We start from the raw sequence: 17,984 nt of genomic DNA, 5'->3' as shown, positions 1-17,984 counted from the left end.
AACCAAAGCAGATGTGTGCTGACAACTTAAATGCACAATCATGTTTGTGTTTTTTCTTTCTTTCTTCCATCCTTTTTAATATCATATTAAATATTAAGGTAGCAGTTTATAATCAATGACTAATGACATAAGAAAAGGAAAAAAAAACAGTATACAAAGATGCTCCAGGTGAGGCTTGAACTCACAACCTCAGCATTGCTCAACAGATACTGTCTTATAAGTTTCACGTGCTGACCAATTGCGCCACTGGAGCACTTCGCAGCCTTAATTGGTTATGCTAGATGTGGATTTTATTCAATACAATCAGTACATTCATAAGAATTGCGCCACTGGAGCACTTTGCAGCCTTAATTGGTTATGCTAGATGTGGATTTTATTCAATACAATCAGTACATTCATAAGAATTGAAAAAGAAAATCATTTTTGGTGATGAATGATGAGCAACAAAGGAACATGCATGCCAGATGGCACTTGAATAAGCTGTCCACGGTGATAGAAAAGGTTTAAAAAACAACAACAACAATGTTATCATAATTAAAGTCATATTTCAGCTTCTGTGGTAATTTTTTACAAGCTAAACACTGCAAGACTGTTTTACAGTTGAAGCAAGGATAAAATATCAACTCTAGTGATGAGACACTTGCTGTAATGACTTCCAACTCAGACGAGACTTAAACCCACAACCACTGGCTTAGGAGAACAGTGCCTTATCCATTATGCCAGTGGTGCTTACTGATGTCCTTATTTAAGACTGATAGGTTTTTAATAGTCAATTATTTATTTTTGAAAAAAAGTGAAGTTGTTTACTGTGTTCTTTGCATTACCAAGTCCAGCAAGAAATGTGCTGGTACTATCCAGAGCTGTCAGTATGGATTATCATGCTATATTGCAGAAAATCAATTTGATGCAACTGCTTTACCAACAGTATGTTAATCTTTTCCATTGCTGTTTTGTTGGCTGACTGAAGGAAGATATGCAGTGCATTTGAACCAAAGCAGATGTGTGCTGACAACTTAAATGCACAATCATGTTTGTGTTTTTTCTTTCTTTCTTTCATCCTTTGTAATATCATATTAAATATTAAGGTAGCAGTTTATAATCAATGACTAATGACATAAGAAAAGGAAAAAAAACAGTATACAAAGATGCTCCAGGTGAGGCTTGAACTCACAACCTCGGCATTGCTCAACAGATACTGTCTTATAAGTTTTGTGCGCTGACCAACTGCGCAACTGGAGCACTTTGCAGCATTAATTGGTTATGCTAGATGTGGATTTTATTCAATACAATCAGTACATTCATAAGAATTGAAAAAGAAAATCATTTTTGGTGATGAATGATGAGCAACAAAGGAACATGCATGCCAGATGGCACTTGAATAAGCTGTCCACGGTGATAGAAAATGTTTAAAAACAACAACAACAATGTTATCATATTTAATGTCATATTTTAGCTTCTGTGGTCATCTTTTACAAGCTAAACACTGCAAGACTGTTTTACAGTTGAAGCAAGGATAAAATATCAACTCTAGTGATGAGACACTTGCTGTAATGACTTCCAACTCAGATGGGACTTAAACCCACAACCACTGGCTTAGGAGAACAGTGCCTTATCCATTATGCCAGTGGTGCTTACTGATGTCCTTATTTAAGACTGATAGGTTTTTAATAGTCAATTATTTATTTTTGAAAAAAAGTGAAGCTGTTTACTGTGTTCTTTGCATTACCAAGTCCAGCAAGAAATGTGCTGGTACTATCCAGAGCTGTCAGTATGAATTATCATGCTATATTGCAGAAAATCAATTTGATGCAACTGCTTTACCAACAGTATGTTAATCTTTTCCATTGCTGTTTTGTTGGCTGACTGAAGGAAGATATGCAGTGCATTTGAACCAAAGCAGATGTGTGCTGACAACTTAAATGCACAATCATGTTTGTGTTTTTTCTTTCTTTCTTCCATCCTTTGTAATATCATATTAAATATTAAGGTAGCAGTTTATAATCAATGACTAATGACAAGAAATGGAAAAAAACAGTATACAAAGATGCTCCATGTGAGGCTTGAACTCACAACCTCGGCAGTGCTCAACAGATACTGTCTTATAAGTACCGCGCGCTGACCAATTGCGCCACTGGAGCACTTTGCAGCATTAATTGGTTATGCTAGATGTGGATTTTATTCAATACAATCAGTACATTCATAAGAATTGAAAAAGAAAATCATTTTTGGTGATGAATGATGAGCAACAAAGGAACATGCATGCCAGATGGCACTTGAATAAGCTGTCCACGGTGATAGAAAAGGTTTAAAAAACAACAACAACAATGTTATCATAATTAATGTCATATTTTAGCATCTGTGGTCATTTTTTACAAGCTAAACACTGCAAGACTGTTTTACAGTTGAAGCAAGGATAAAATATCAACTCTAGTGATGAGACACTTGCTGTAATGACTTCCAACACAGACGGGACTTAAACCCACAACCACTGGCTTAGGAGAACAGTGCCTTATCCAGTATGCCAGTGGTGCTTACTGATGTCTTTATTTAAGACTGATAGGTTTTAATAGTCAATTTTTTATTTTTGAAAAAAAGTGAAGTTGTTTACTGTGTTCTTTGCATTACCAAGTCCAGCAAGAAATGTGCTGGTACTATCCAGAGCTGTCAGTATGGATTATCATACTATATTGCAGAAAATCAATTTGATGCAACTGCTTTACCAACAGTATGTTAATCTTTTCCATTGCTGTTTTGTTGGCTGACTGAAGGAAGATATGCAGTGCATTTGAACCAAAGCAGATGTGTGCTGACAACTTAAATGCACAATCATGTTTGTGTTTTTTCTTTCTTTCTTCCATCCTTTGTAATATCATATTAAATATTAAGGTAGCAGTTTATAATCAATGACTATTGACATAAGAAAAGGAAAAAAAACAGTATACAAAGATGCTCCAGGTGAGGCTTGAACTCACAACCTCGGCATTGCTCAACAGATACTGTCTTATAAGTTTCGCGCGCTGACCAATTGCGCCACTGGAGCACTTTGCAGCATTAATTGGTTATGCTAGATGTGGATTTTATTGAATACAATCAGTACAGTCATAAGAATTGAAAAAGAAAATCATTTTTGGTGATGAATGATGAGCAACAAAGGAACATGCATGCCAGATGGCACTTGAATAAGCTATCCACGGTGATAGAAAAGGTTTAAAAAACAACAACAACAATGTTATCATAATTAATGTCATATTTTAGCTTCTGTGGTCATTTTTTACAAGCTAAACACTGCAAGACTGTTTTACAGTTGAAGCAAGGATAAAATATCAACTCTAGTGATGAGACACTTGCTGTAATGACTTCCAACTCAGACGGGACTTAAACCCACAACCACTGGCTTAGGAGAACAGTGCCTTATCTATTATGCCAGTGGTGCTTACTGATGTCCTTATTTAAGACTGATAGGTTTTTAATAGTCAATTATTTATTTCTGAGAAAAAGTGAAGCTGTTTACTGTGTTCTTTGCATTACCAAGTCCAGCAAGAAATGTGCTTGTACTATCCAGGGCTGTCATTATGGATTATCATGCTATATTGCAGAAAATCAATTTGATGCAACTGCTTTACCAACAGTATGTTAATCTTTTCCATTGCTGTTTTGTTGGCTGACTGAAGGAAGATATGCAGTGCATTTGAACCAAAGCAGATGTGTGCTGACAACTTAAATGCACAATCATGTTTGTGTTTTTTGCTTTCTTTCTTCCATCCTTTGTAATATCATATTAAATATTAAGGTAGCAGTTTATAATCAATGACTAATGACATAAGAAAAGGAAAAAAACAGTAAACAAAGATGTTCCAGATGAGGCTTGAACTCACAACCACGGCATTGCTCAACAGATACTGTCTTATAAGTTTTGCGCGCTGACCAACTGCGCCACTGGAGCACTTTGCAGCGTTCATTGGTTATGCTAGATGTGGATTTTATTCAATACAATCAGTACATTCATAAGAATTGAAAAAGAAAATCATTTTTGGTGATGAATGATGAGCAACAAAGGAACATGCATGCCAGATGGCACTTGAATAAGCTGTCCACGGTGATAGAAAAGGTTTAAAAAACAACAACAACAATGTTATCATAATTAATGTCATATTTTAGCTTCTGTGGTCATTTTTTACAAGCTAAACACTGCAAGACTGTTTTACAGTTGAAGCAAGGATAATATATCAACTCTAGTGATGAGACACTTGCTGTAATGACTTCCAACTCAGACGGGACTTAAACCCACAACCACTGGCTTAGGAGAACAGTGCCTTATCCATTATGCCAGTGGTGCTTACTGATGTTCTTATTTAAGACTGATAGGTTTTTAATAGTCAATTATTTATTTTTGATGAAAAAGTGAAGCTGTTTACTGTGTTCTTTGCATTACCAAGTCCAGCAAGAAATGTGCGGGTACTATCCAGAGCTGTCAGTATGGATTATCATGCTATATTGCAGAAAATCAATTTGATGCAACTGCTTTACCAACAGTATGTTAATCTTTTCCATTGCTGTTTTTTTGGCTGACTGAAGGAAGATATGCAGTGCATTTGAACCAAAGCAGATGTGTGCTGACAGCTTAAATGCACAATCATGTTTATATTTTTTCTTTCTTTCTTCCATCCTTTGTAATATCATATTAAATATTAAGGTAGCAGTTTATAATCAATGACTAATGACATAAGAAAAGGAAAAAAAACAGTTTACAAAGATGCTCAAGGTAAGGCTTGAACTCACAACCTCGGCATTGCTCAACAGATACTGTCTTATAAGTACCGCGCGCTGAACAATTGCGCCACTGGAGCACTTTACAGCATTAATTATTTATGCTAGATGTGGATTTTATTCAATACAATCAGTGCAGTCATAAGAATTGAAAAAGAAAATCATTGTTGGTGATGAATGATGAGCAACAAAGGAACATGCATGCCAGATGGCACTTGAATAAGCGGTCCACGGTGATAGAAAAGGTTTAAACAACAACATCAATGTTATCATAATTAATGTCATATTTTAGCTTCTGTGGTCATTTTTTATAAGCTAAACACTGCAAGACTGTTTTACAGTTGAAGCAAGGATAAAATAACAACTCTAGTGATGAGACACTTGCTGTAATGACTTCCACCCCATATGGGACTTGGACCCCCTGGCTTAGGAGGGCAGTGACTTATCCATTATGCCAGTGGTGCTTACTGATGTTCTTATTTAAGACTGTTAGGTTTTTAATAGTCAATTATTTATTTTTGAGGAAAAAGTGAAGCTGTTTACTGTGTTCTTTGCATTACCAAGTCCAACAAGAAATGTGCTGGTACTATCCAGAGCTTTCAGTATGGATTATCATGCTATATTGCAGAAAATCAATTTGATGCAACTGCTTTACCAACAGTATGTTAATCTTTTCCATTGCTGTTTTGTTGGCTGACTGAAGGAAGATATGCAGTGCATTTGAACCAAAGCAGATGTGTGCTGACAACTTAAATGCACAATCATGTTTGTGTTTTTTCTTTCTTTCTTCCATCCTTTGTAATATCATATTAAATATTAAGGTAGCAGTTTATAATCAATGACTAATGACATAAGAAAAGGAAAAAAAACAGTATACAAAGAAGCTCCAGGTGAGGCTTGAACTCACAACCTCGGCATCGCTCAGCAGATATTGTCTTATAAGTACCGCGCGCTGACCAATTGCGCCACTGGAGCACTTTGCAGCATTAATTGGTTATGCTAGATGTGGATTTTATTCAATACAATCAGTACAGTCATAAGAATTGAAAAAGAAAATCATTTTTGGTGATGAATGATGAGCAACAAAGGAACATGCATGCCAGATGGCACTTGAATAAGCTGTCCACGGTGATAGAAAAGGTTTAAAAAACAACAACAACAACAATGTTATCATAATTAATGTCATATTTTAGCTTCTGTGGTCATTTTTTACAAGCTAAACACTGCAAGACTGTTTTACAGTTGAAGCAAGGATAAAATATCAACTCTAGTGATGAAACACTAGCTGTAATGACTTCCAACTCAGACGGGACTTAAACCCACAACCACTGGCTTAGGAGAACAGTGCCTTACCCATTATGCCAGTGGTGCTTACTGATGTTCTTATTTAAGACTGTTAGGTTTTTAATAGTCAATTATTTATTTTTGATGAAAAGTGAAGCTGTTTACTGTGTTCTTTGCATTACCAAGTCCAGCAAGAAATGTGCTGGTACTATCCAGAGCTGTCAGTATGGATTATCATGCTATATTGCAGAAAATCAATTTATGCAACTGCTTTACCAACAGTATGTTAATCTTTTCCATTGCTGTTTTGTTGGCTGACTGAAGGAAGATATGCAGTGCATTTGAACCAAAGCAGATGTGTGCTGACAACTTAAATGCACAATCATGTTTGTGTTTTTTCTTTCTTTCTTTCATCCTTTGTAATATCATATTAAATATTAAGGTAGCAGTTTATAATCAATGACTAATGACATAAGAAAAGGAAAAAAAACAGTATACAAAGAAGCTCCAGGTGTATCTTGAACTCACAACCTCGGCATCGCTCAACAGATACTGTCTTATAAGTACCGCGCGCTGACCAATTGCGCCACTGGAGCACTTTGCAGCATTAATTGGTTATGCTAGATGTGGATTTTATTCAATACAATCAGTACAGTCATAAGAATTGAAAAAGAAAAACATTTTTGGTGATAAATGATGAGCAACAAAGGAACATGCATGCCAGATGGCACTTGAATAAGCTGTCCACGGTGATAGAAAAGGTTTAAAAAACAACAACAACAATGTTATCATAATTAATGTAATATTTTAGCTTCTGTTGTCATTTTTTACAAGCTAAACACTGCAAGACTGTTTTACAGTTGAAGCAAGGATAAAATATCAACTCTAGTGATGAGACACTTGCTGTAATGACTTCCAACTCAGACGGGACTTAAACCCACAACCACTGGCTTAGGAGAACAGTGCCTTATCCATTATGCCAGTGGTGCTTACTGATGTCCTTATTTAAGACTGATAGGTTTTTAATAGTCAATTATTTATTTTTGAAAAAAGTGAAGCTGTTTACTGTGTTCTTTGCATTACCAAGTCCAGCAAGAAATGTGCTGGTACTATCCAGAGCTGTCAGTATGGATTATCATGCTATATTGCAGAAAATCAATTTGATGCAACTGCTTTACCAACAGTATGTTAATCTTTTCCATTGCTGTTTTGTTGGCTGACTGAAGGAAGATATGCAGTGCATTTGAACCAAAGCAGATGTGTGCTGACAACTAAAATGCACCATCATGTTTGTGTGTTTTCTTTCTTTCTTCCATCCTTTGTAATATCATATTAAATATTAAGGCTACAAGTTTATAATCAATGACTAATGACATAAGAAAAGGAAAAAAATCAGTATACAAAGATGCTCCAGGTGAGGCTTGAACTCACAACCTCGGCATTGCTCTACAAATACTGTCTTATTAGTACCACACGCTGACCAATTGCGCCACTGGAGCACTTTGCAGCATTAGTTGGTTATGCTAGATGTGGATTTTATTCAATACAATCAGTACAGTCATAAGAATTGAAAAAGAAAATCATTTTTGGTGATGAATGATGAGCAACAAAGGAACATGCATGCCAGATGGCACCTGAATAAGCTGTCCACGGTGATAGAAAAGGTTTAAAAAACAACAACAACAATGTTATCATAATTAATGTCATATTTTAGCTTCTGTGGTCATTTTTTACAAGCTAAACACTGCAAGACTGTTTTACAGTTGAAGCAAGGATAAAATATCAACTCTAGTGATGAGACACTTGCTGTAATGACTTCCACCCCATATGGGACTTGGGCCCCCTGGCATAGGAGGGCGCAGTGACTTATCCATTATGCCAGTGGTGCTTACTGATGTTCTTATTTAAGACTGTTAGGTTTTTAATAGTCAATTATTTATTTTTGAGGAAAAAGTGAAGCTGTTTACTGTGTTCTTTGCATTACCAAGTCCAACAAGAAATGTGCTGGTACTATCCAGAGCTTTCAGTATGGATTATCATGCTATATTGCAGAAAATCAATTTGATGCAACTGCTTTACCAACAGTATGTTAATCTTTTCCATTGCTGTTTTGTTGGCTGACTGAAGGAAGATATGCAGTGCATTTGAACCAAAGCAGATGTGTGCTGACAACTTAAATGCACAATCATGTTTGTGTTTTTTCTTTCTTTCTTCCATCCTTTGTAATATCATATTAAATATTAAGGTAGCAGTTTATAATCAATGACTAATGACATAAGAAAAGGAAAAAAAACAGTATACAAAGAAGCTCGAGGTGAGGCTTGAACTCACAACCTCGGCATCTCTCAACAGATATTGTCTTATAAATACCGCGCGCTAACCAATTGCGCCACTGGAGCACTTTACAGCATTAATTGGTTATGCTAGATGTGGATTTTATTCAATACAATCAGTACAGTCATAAGAATTGAAAAAGAAAATCATTTTTGGTGATAAATGATGAGCAACAAAGGAATATGCATGCCATATGGCACTTGAATAAGCTGTCCACGGTGATAGAAAAGGTTTAAAAAACAACAACAACAATGTTATCATAATTAATGTCATATTTTAGCTTCTGTTGTCATTTTTTACAAGCTAAACACTGCAAGACTGTTTTACAGTTGAAGCAAGGATAAAATATCAACTCTAGTGATGAGACACTTGCTGTAATGACTTCCAACTCAGACGGGACTTAAACCCACAACCACTGGCTTAGGAGAACAGTGCCTTATCCATTATGCCAGTGGTGCTTACTGATGTCCTTATTTAAGACTGATAGGTTTTTAATAGTCAATTATTTCTTTTTGAAAAAAAGTGAAGCTGTTTACTGTGTTCTTTGCATTACCAAGTCCAGCAAGAAATGTGCTGGTACTATCCAGAGCTGTCAGTATGGATTATCATGCTATATTGCAGAAAATCAATTTGATGCAACTGCTTTACCAACAGTATGTTAATCTTTTCCATTGCTGTTTTGTTGGCTGACTGAAGGAAGATATGCAGTGCATTTGAACCAAAGCAGAAGTGTGCTGACAACTAAAATGCACCATCATGTTTGTGTTTTTTCTTTCTTTCTTCCATCCTTTGTAATATCATATTAAATATTAAGGTAGCAGTTTATAATCAATGACTAATGACATTAGAAATAGAAAAAAAAACAGTATACAAAGACGCTCCAGGTGAGGCTTGAACTCACAACCTCAGCATTGCTCAACAGATACTGTCTTATTAGTACCGCACGCTGACCAATTGCGCCACTGGAGCACTTTGCAGTATTAGTTGGTTATGCTAGATGTGGATTTTATTCAATACAATCAGTACAGTCATAAGAATTGAAAAAGAAAATCATTTTTGGTGATGAATGATGAGCATCAAAGGAACATACATTCCAGATGGCACTTGAATAAGCTGTCCACGGTGATAGAAAAGGTTTAAAAAAACAACAACAACAATGTTATCATAATTAATGTCATATTTTAGCTTCTGTGGTCATTTTTTACAAGCTAAACACTGCAAGACTGTTTTACAGTTGAAGCAAGGATAAAATATCAACTCTAGTGATGAGACACTTGCTGTAATGACTTCCACCCCATATGGGACTTGGGCCCCCTGGCGTAGGAGGGCGCAGTGACTTATCCATTATGCCAGTGGTGCTTACTGATGTTCTTATTTAAGACTGTTAGGTTTTTAATAGTCAATTATTTATTTTTGAGGAAAAAGTGAAGCTGTTTACTGTGTTCTTTGCATTACCAAGTCCAACAAGAAATGTGCTGGTACTATCCAGAGCTTTCAGTATGGATTATCATGCTATATTGCAGAAAATCAATTTGATGCAACTGCTTTACCAACAGTATGTTAATCTTTTCCATTGCTGTTTTGTTGGCTGACTGAAGGAAGATATGCAGTGCATTTGAACCAAAGCAGATGTGTGCTGACAACTTAAATGCACAATCATGTTTGTGTTTTTTCTTTCTTTCTTCCATCCTTTGTAATATCATATTAAATATTAAGGTAGCAGTTTATAATCAATGACTATTGACATAAGAAAAGGAAAAAAAACAGTATACAAAGAAGCTCCAGGTGAGGCTTGAACTCACAACCTCGGCATCTCTCAACAGATATTGTCTTATAAATACCGCGCGCTGACCAATTGCGCCACTGGAGCACTTTGCAGCATTAATTGGTTATGCTAGATGTGGATTTTATTCAATACAATCAGTACAGTCATAAGAATTGAAAAAGAAAATCATTTTTGGTGATGAATGATGAGCAACAAAGGAACATGCATGCCAGATGGCACTTGAATAAGCAGTCCACGGTGATAAAAAAAAAGGTTTAAAAAACAACAACAACAATGTTATCATAATTAATGTCATATTTTAGCTTCTATGGTCATTTTTTACAAGCTAAACACTGCAAGACTGTTTTACAGTTGAAGCAAGGATAAAATATCAACTCTAGTGATGAGACACTTGCTGTAATTACTTCCACCCCATATGGGACTTGGACGCCATGGCTTAGGAGGGCAGTGACTTATCCATTATGCAAGTGGTGCTTACTGATGTTCTTATTTAAGACTGTTAGGTTTTTAATAGTCAATTATTTATTTTTGAGGAAAAAGTGAAGCTGTTTACTGTGTTCTTTGCATTACCAAGTCCAGCAAGAAATGTGCTGGTACTATCCTGAGCTGTCAGTATGGATTATTATGCTATATTGCAGAAAATCAATGTGATGCAACTGCTTTACCAACAATATGTTAATCTTTTCCATTGCTGTTTTGTTGGCTGACTGAAGGAAGATATGCAGTGCATTTGAACCAAAGCAGGTATGTGCTGACAACTTAAATGCACAATCATGTTTGTGTTTTTTCTTTATTTCTTCCATCCTTTGTAATATCATATTAAATATTAAGGTAGCAGTTTATAATCAATGACTAATGACATAAGAAAAGGAAAAAAAAACAGTATACAAAGATTCTCCAGGTGAGGCTTGAACTCACAACCTCGGCATTGCTCAACAGATACTGTCTTATAAGTACCGTGCGCTGACCAATTGCGCCATTGGAGCACTTTGCAGCATTAGTTGGTTATGCTAGATGTGGATTTTATTCAATACAATCAGTACAGTCATAAGAATTGAAAAAGAAAATCATTTTTGGTGATAAATGATGAGCAACAAAGGAACATGCATGCCAGATGGCACTTGAATAAGCTGTCCACGGTGATAGAAAAGGTTTAAAAAACAACAACAACAACAACAACAACAATGTTATCATAATTTATGTCATATTTTAGCTTCTGTGGTCATTTTTTACAAGCTAAACACTGCAAGACTGTTTTACAGTTGAAGCAAGGATAAAATATCAACTCTAGTGATGAAAAACTTGCTGTAATGACTTCCAACTCAGACGGGACTTAAACCCACAACCACTGGCTTAGGAGAACAGTGCCTTACCCATTATGCCAGTGGTGCTTACTGATGTTCTTATTTAAGACTGTTAGGTTTTTAATAGTCAATTATTTATTTTTGAGGAAAAAGTGAAGCTGTTTACTGTGTTCTTTGCATTACCAAGTCCAGCAAGAAATGTGCTGGTACTATCCAGAGCTGTCAGTATGGATTATCATGCTATATTGCAGAAAATCAATTTGATGCAACTGCTTTACCAACAGTATGTTAATCTTTTCCATTGCTGTTTTGTTGGCTGACTGAAGAAAGATATGCAGTGCATTTGAACCAAAGCAGATGTGTGCTGACAACTTAAATGCACAATCATGTTTGTGTTATTTCTTTCTTTCTTCCATCCTTTGTAATATCATATTAAATATTAAGTTAGCAGTTTATAATCAATGACTAATGACATAAGAAAAGGAAAAAAAAACAGCATACAAATATGCTCCAGGTGAGGCTTGAACTCACAACCTCGGCATTGCTCAACAGATACTGTCTTATAAGTACCGCACGCTGACCAATTGCGCCACTGGAGCACTTTGCAGCATTAATTGATTATGCTAGATGTGGATTTTATTCAATACAATCAGTACAGTCATAAGAATTGAAAAAGAAAATCATTTTTGGTGATGAATGATGAGCAACAAAGGAACATGCATGCCAGACGGCACTTGAATAAGCTGTCCACGGTGATAGAAAAGGTTTAAAAAACAACAACAACAACAACAATGTTATCATAATTAATGTCATATTTTAGCTCTGTGGTCATTTTTTACAAGCTAAACACTGCAAGACTGTTTTACAGTTGAAGCAAGGATAAAATATCAACTCTAGTGATGAGACACTTGCTGTAATGACTTCCACCCCATATGGGACTTGGACCCCGTGGCTTAGGAGGGCAGTGACTTATCCATTATGCCAGTGGTGCTTACTGATGTTCTTATTTAAGACTGTTATTTTTTTAATAGTCAATTATTTATTTTTGATGAAAAAGTGAAGCTGTTTACTGTGTTCTTTGCATTACCAAGTCCAGCAAGAAATGTGCTGGTACTATCCAGAGCTGTCAGTATGGATTATCATGCTATATTGCAGAAAATCAATTTGATGCAACTGCTTTACCAACAATATGTTAATCTTTTCCATTGCTGTTTTGTTGGCTGACTGAAGGAAGATATGCAGTGCATTTGAACCAAAGCAGATGTGTGCTGACAACTTAAATGCACAATCATGTTTGTGTTTTTTCTTTCTTTCTTCCATCCTTTGTAATATCATATTGAATATTAAGGTAGCAGTTTATAATCAATGACTAATGACATAAGAAAAGGAAAAAAAAACAGCATACAAAGATGCTCCAGGTGAGGCTTGAACTCACAACCTCGGCATTGCTCAACAGATACTGTCTTATAAATACCTCGCGCTGACCAATTGCGCCACTGGTGCACTTTGCAGCATTAATTGGTTATGCTAGATGTGGATTTTATTCAATACAATCAGTACAGTCATAAGAATTGAAAAAGAAAATCATTGTTGGTGATGAATGATGAGCAACAAAGGAACATGCATGCCAGATGGCACTTGAATAAGCTGTCCACGGTGATAGAAAAGGCTTAAACAACAACAACAATGTTATCATAATTAATGTCATATTTTAGCTTCTGTGGTCATTTTTTATAAGCTAAACACTGCAAGACTGTTTTACAGTTGAAGCAAGGATAAAATATCAACTCTAGTGATGAGACACTTGCTGTAATGACTTCCACCCCATATGGGACTTGGACCCGCTGGCTTAGGAGGGCAGTGACTTATCCATTATGCCAGTGGTGCTTACTGATGTTCTTATTTAAGACTGTTAGGTTTTTAATAGTCAATTATTTATTTTTGAGGAAAAAGTGAAGCTGTTTACTGTGTTCTTTGCATTACCAAGTCCAACAAGAAATCTGCTGGTACTATCCAGAGCTTTCAGTATGGATTATCATGCTATATTGCAGAAAATCAATTTGATGCAACTGCTTTACCAACAGTATGTTAATCTTTTTCATTGCTGTTTTGTTGGCTGACTGAAGGAAGATATGCAGTGCATTTGAACCAAAGCAAATGTGTGCTGACAACTTAAATGCACAATCATGTTTGTGTTTTTTCTTTCTTTCTTCCATCCTTTGTAATATCAAAATAAATATTAAGGTAGCAGTTTATAATCAATGACTAATGACATAAGAAAAGGAAAAAAAAACAGTATACAAAGATGCTCCAGGTGAGGCTTGAACTCACAACCTCGGCATTGCTCAACAGATACTGTCTTATAAGTACCGTGCGCTGACCAATTGCGCCACTCTAGCACCTTGCAGCATTAATTGGTTATGCTAGATGTGGATTTTTTTCAATACAATCAGTACAGTCATAAGAATTGAAAAAGAAAATCATTTTTGGTGATAAATGATGAGCAACAAAGGAACATGCATGCCAGATGGCACTTGAATAAGCTGTCCACGGTGATAGAAAAGGTTTGAAAAACAACAACAATGTTATCATAATTAATGTCATATTTTAGCTTCTGTGGTCATTTTTTACAAGCTAAACACTGCAAGACTGTTTTACAGTTGAAGCAAGGATAAACTATCAACTCTAGTGATGAAACACTTGCTGTAATGACTTCCAACTCAGACGGGACTTAAACCCACAACCACTGGCTTAGGAGAACAGTGCCTTACCCATTATGCCAGTGGTGCTTACTGATGTTCTTATTTAAGACTGTTAGGTTTCTAATAGTCAATTATTTATTCTTGAGGAAAAAGTGAAGCTGTTTACTGTGTTCTTTGCATTACCAAGTCCAGCAAGTAATGTGCTGGTACTATCCAGAGCTGTCAGTATGGATTATCATGCTATATTGCAGAAAATCAATTTGATGCAACTGCTTTACCAACAGTATGTTAATCTTTTCCATTGCTGTTTTGTTGGCTGACTGAAGGAAGATATGCAGTCCATTTGAACCAAAACAGATGTGTGCTGACAACTTAAATGCACAATCATGTTTGTGTTTTTTCTTTCTTTCTTCCATCCTTTGTAATATCATATTAAATATTAAGGTAGCAGTTTATAATCAATGACTAATGACATAAGAAAAGGAAAAAAAAAACAGTATACAAAGAAGCTCCAGGTGAGGCTTGAACTCACAACCTCGGCATCGCTCAACAGATACTGTCTTATTAGTATCACGCGCTGACCAATTGCGCCACTGGAGCACTTTGCAGCATTAGTTGGTTATGCTAGATGTGGATTTTATTCAATACAATCAGTACAGTCATAAGAATTGAAAAAGAAAATCATTTTTGGTGATAAATGATGAGCAACAAAGGAACATGCAAGCCATATGGCACTTGAATAAGCTGTCCACGGTGATAGAAAAGGTTTAAAAAACAACAACAACAATGTTATCATAATTAATGTCATATTTTAGCTTCTGTGGTCATTTTTTACAAGCTAAACACTGCAAGACTGTTTTACAGTTGAAGTAAGGATAAAATATCAACTCTAGTAATGAGACACTTGCTGTAATGACTTCCAAATCAGACGGGACTTAAACCCACAACCACTGGCTTAGGAGAACAGTGCCTTATCCATTATGCCAGTGGTGCTTACTGATGTCCTTATTTAAGACTGATAGGTTTTTAATAGTCAATTATTTATTTTTGAAAAAAAGTGAAGCTGTTTACTGTGTTCTTTGCATTACCAAGTCCAGCAAGAAATGTGCTGGTACTATCCAGAGCTGTCAGTATTAATTATCATGCTATATTGCAGAAAATCAATTTGATGCAACTGCTTTACCAACAGTATGTTAATCATTTCCATTGCTGTTTTGTTGGCTGACTGAAGGAAGATATGCAGTGCATTTGAACCAAAGCAGATGTGTGCTGACAACTAAAATGCACAATCATGTTTGTGTTTTTTCTTTCTTTCTTCCATCCTTTGTAATACAGGTTGAGTATCCCATATCCAAATATTCCGAAATACGGAATATTCTGAAATACGAACTTTTTTGAGTGAGAGTGAGATTGTGAAACCTTTGTTTTTTGATGGCTCAATGTACACAAACTTTGTTTAATACACAAAGTTATTAAAATATTGTATTAAATGACCTTCAGGCTGTGTGTATAAGGTGTATATGAAACATAAATGAATTGTGTGTATGTAGACACAGTTTGTTTTATGCACAAAGTTATAAAAAAATATTGGCTAAAATGACCTTCAGGCTGTGTGTATAAGGTGTATATGTAACATAAATGCATTCTGTGCTTAGATTTAGGTCCCATCACCATGATATCTCATTATGGTATGCAATTATTCCAAAATACGGAAAAATCCCATATCCAAAATACCTCTGGTCCCAAGCATTTTGGATAAGGGAGACTCAACCTGTATCATATTAAATATTAAGGTAGCAGTTTATAATCAATGACTAATGACATTAGAAATAGAAAAAAAAAACAGTGTACAAAGACGCTCCAGGTGAGGCTTGAACTCACAACCTCAGCATTGCTCAACAGATACTGGCTTACTAATACCACGCGCTGACCAATTGCGCCACTGGAGCACTTTGCAGTATTAATTGGTTATGCTAGATGTGGATTTTATTCAATACAATCAGTACAGTCATAAGAATTGAAAAAGAAAATCATTTTTGGTGATGAATGATGAGCAACAAAGGAACATGCATGCCAGATGGCACTTGAATAAGCTGTCCACGGTGATAGAAAAGGTTTAAAAAACAACAACAACAATGTTATCATAATTAATGTCATATTTTAGCTTCTGTGGTCATTTTTTACAAGCTAAACACTGCAAGACTGTTTTACAGTTGAAGCAAGGATAAAATATCAACTTTAGTGATGAGACACTTGCTGTAATGACTTCCACCTCATATGGGACTTGGACCCCGTGGCTTAGGAGGGCAGTGACTTATCCATTATGCCAGTGGTGCTTACTGATGTTCTTATTTAAGACTATTATGTTTTTTATAGTCAATTATTTATTTTTGAGGAAAAAGTGAAGCTGTTTACTGTGTTCTTTGCATTACCAAGTCCAGTAAGAAATGTGCTGGTACTATCCAGAGCTGTCAGTATGGATTATCATGCTATATTGCAGAAAATCAATTTGATGCAACTGCTTTACCAACAGTATGTTAATCTTTTCCATTGCTGTTTTGTTGGCTGGCTGAAGGAAGATATGCAGTGCATTTGAACCAAAGCAGATGTGTGCTGACAACTTAAATGCACAATCATGTTTGTGTTTTTCTTTCTTTCTTCCATCCTTTGTAATATCATATTAAATATTAAGGTAGCAGTTTATAATCAATGACTAATGACATAAGAAAAGGAAAAAAACAGTATATAAAGATGCTCCAGGTGAGGCTTGAACTCACAACCTCGGCATTGCTCAACAGATACTGTCTTATAAGTACCGTGCGCTGATCAATTGCACCACTGGAGCACTTTGCAGCATTGATTGGTTATGCTAGATGTGGATTTTATTCAATACAATCAGTACAGTCATAAGAATTGAAAAAGAAAATCATTTTTGGTGATGAATGATGAGCAACAAAGGAACATGCATGCCAGATGGCACTTGAATAAGCTGTCCACGGTGATAGAAAAGGTTTAAAAAACAACAACAACAATGTTATCATAATTAATGTCATATTTTAGCTTCTGTGGTCATTTTTTACAAGCTAAACACTGCAAGACTGTTTTACAGTTGAAGCAAGGATAAAATATCAACTCTAGTGATGAGACACTTGCTGTAATGACTTCCACCCCATATGGGACTTGGACCCCCTGGCTTAGGAGGGCAGTGACTTATCCATTATGCCAGTGGTGCTTACTGATGTTCTTATTTAAGACTGTTAGGTTTTTAATAGTCAATTATTTATTTTTGAGGAAAAAGTGAAGCTGTTTACTGTGTTCTTTGCATTACCAAGTCCAGCAAGAAATGTGCTGGTACTATCCAGAGCTGTCAGTATCGATTATCATGCTATATTGCAGAAAATCAATTTGATGCAACTGCTTTACCAACAGTATGTTAATCTTTTCCATTGCTGTTTTGTTGGCTGACTGAAGGAATATATGCAGTGCATTTGAACCAAAGCAGATGTGTGCTGACAACTTAAATGCACAATCATGTTTGTGTTTTTTCTTTCTTTCTTCCATCCTTTGTAATATCATATTAAATATTAAGGTAGCAGTTTATAATCAATGACTAATGACATAAGAAAAGGAAAAAAAACAGTATACAAAGATGCTTCAGGTGAGGCTTGAACTCACAACCTCGGCATTGCTCAACCGATACTGTCTTATGAGTACCGCGTGCTGACCAATTGCGCCACTGGAGCACTTTGCAGCATTAATTGGTTATGCAAGATGTGGATTTTATTCAATACAATCAGTACAGTCATA

At 35.8% G+C, this 17,984-nt stretch overlaps 8 non-coding genes across 8 annotated transcripts; all 8 read right to left on the bottom strand.

Moving 5' to 3' along the window:
* Positions 1-5,649: 5,649 nt before the first annotated feature.
* Positions 5,650-5,742, bottom strand: TRNAI-UAU (transfer RNA isoleucine (anticodon UAU)). The gene is given in 2 exon segments: positions 5,650-5,685; positions 5,705-5,742. It is a non-coding gene; the product is annotated as a tRNA-Ile (tRNA).
* A 1,715-nt stretch (positions 5,743-7,457) lies between these two features.
* On the bottom strand, positions 7,458-7,550 carry TRNAI-AAU (transfer RNA isoleucine (anticodon AAU)). The gene is given in 2 exon segments: positions 7,458-7,493; positions 7,513-7,550. It is a non-coding gene; the product is annotated as a tRNA-Ile (tRNA).
* A 1,711-nt stretch (positions 7,551-9,261) lies between these two features.
* TRNAI-AAU (transfer RNA isoleucine (anticodon AAU)) lies at positions 9,262-9,354 on the bottom strand. The gene is given in 2 exon segments: positions 9,262-9,297; positions 9,317-9,354. It is a non-coding gene; the product is annotated as a tRNA-Ile (tRNA).
* An 808-nt stretch (positions 9,355-10,162) lies between these two features.
* On the bottom strand, positions 10,163-10,255 carry TRNAI-UAU (transfer RNA isoleucine (anticodon UAU)). Its single transcript is given in 2 exon segments — positions 10,163-10,198; positions 10,218-10,255. It is a non-coding gene; the product is annotated as a tRNA-Ile (tRNA).
* A 1,726-nt stretch (positions 10,256-11,981) lies between these two features.
* On the bottom strand, positions 11,982-12,074 carry TRNAI-UAU (transfer RNA isoleucine (anticodon UAU)). Its single transcript is given in 2 exon segments — positions 11,982-12,017; positions 12,037-12,074. It is a non-coding gene; the product is annotated as a tRNA-Ile (tRNA).
* Positions 12,075-14,684: 2,610 nt separating this feature from the next.
* Positions 14,685-14,777, bottom strand: TRNAI-AAU (transfer RNA isoleucine (anticodon AAU)). Its single transcript is given in 2 exon segments — positions 14,685-14,720; positions 14,740-14,777. It is a non-coding gene; the product is annotated as a tRNA-Ile (tRNA).
* A 1,256-nt stretch (positions 14,778-16,033) lies between these two features.
* TRNAT-AGU (transfer RNA threonine (anticodon AGU)) lies at positions 16,034-16,126 on the bottom strand. The gene is given in 2 exon segments: positions 16,034-16,069; positions 16,089-16,126. It is a non-coding gene; the product is annotated as a tRNA-Thr (tRNA).
* A 1,701-nt stretch (positions 16,127-17,827) lies between these two features.
* Positions 17,828-17,920, bottom strand: TRNAM-CAU (transfer RNA methionine (anticodon CAU)). The gene is given in 2 exon segments: positions 17,828-17,863; positions 17,883-17,920. It is a non-coding gene; the product is annotated as a tRNA-Met (tRNA).
* Positions 17,921-17,984: the final 64 nt, after the last annotated feature.

Source organism: Pseudophryne corroboree, chromosome 4, assembly GCF_028390025.1.
Source record: "Pseudophryne corroboree isolate aPseCor3 chromosome 4, aPseCor3.hap2, whole genome shotgun sequence".
Taxonomy (NCBI): Eukaryota; Metazoa; Chordata; class Amphibia; order Anura; family Myobatrachidae; genus Pseudophryne; species Pseudophryne corroboree.
The sequence above is the reverse complement of the archived record's forward strand: the minus strand, read 5'-3'. Positions and strand labels throughout refer to the sequence as shown.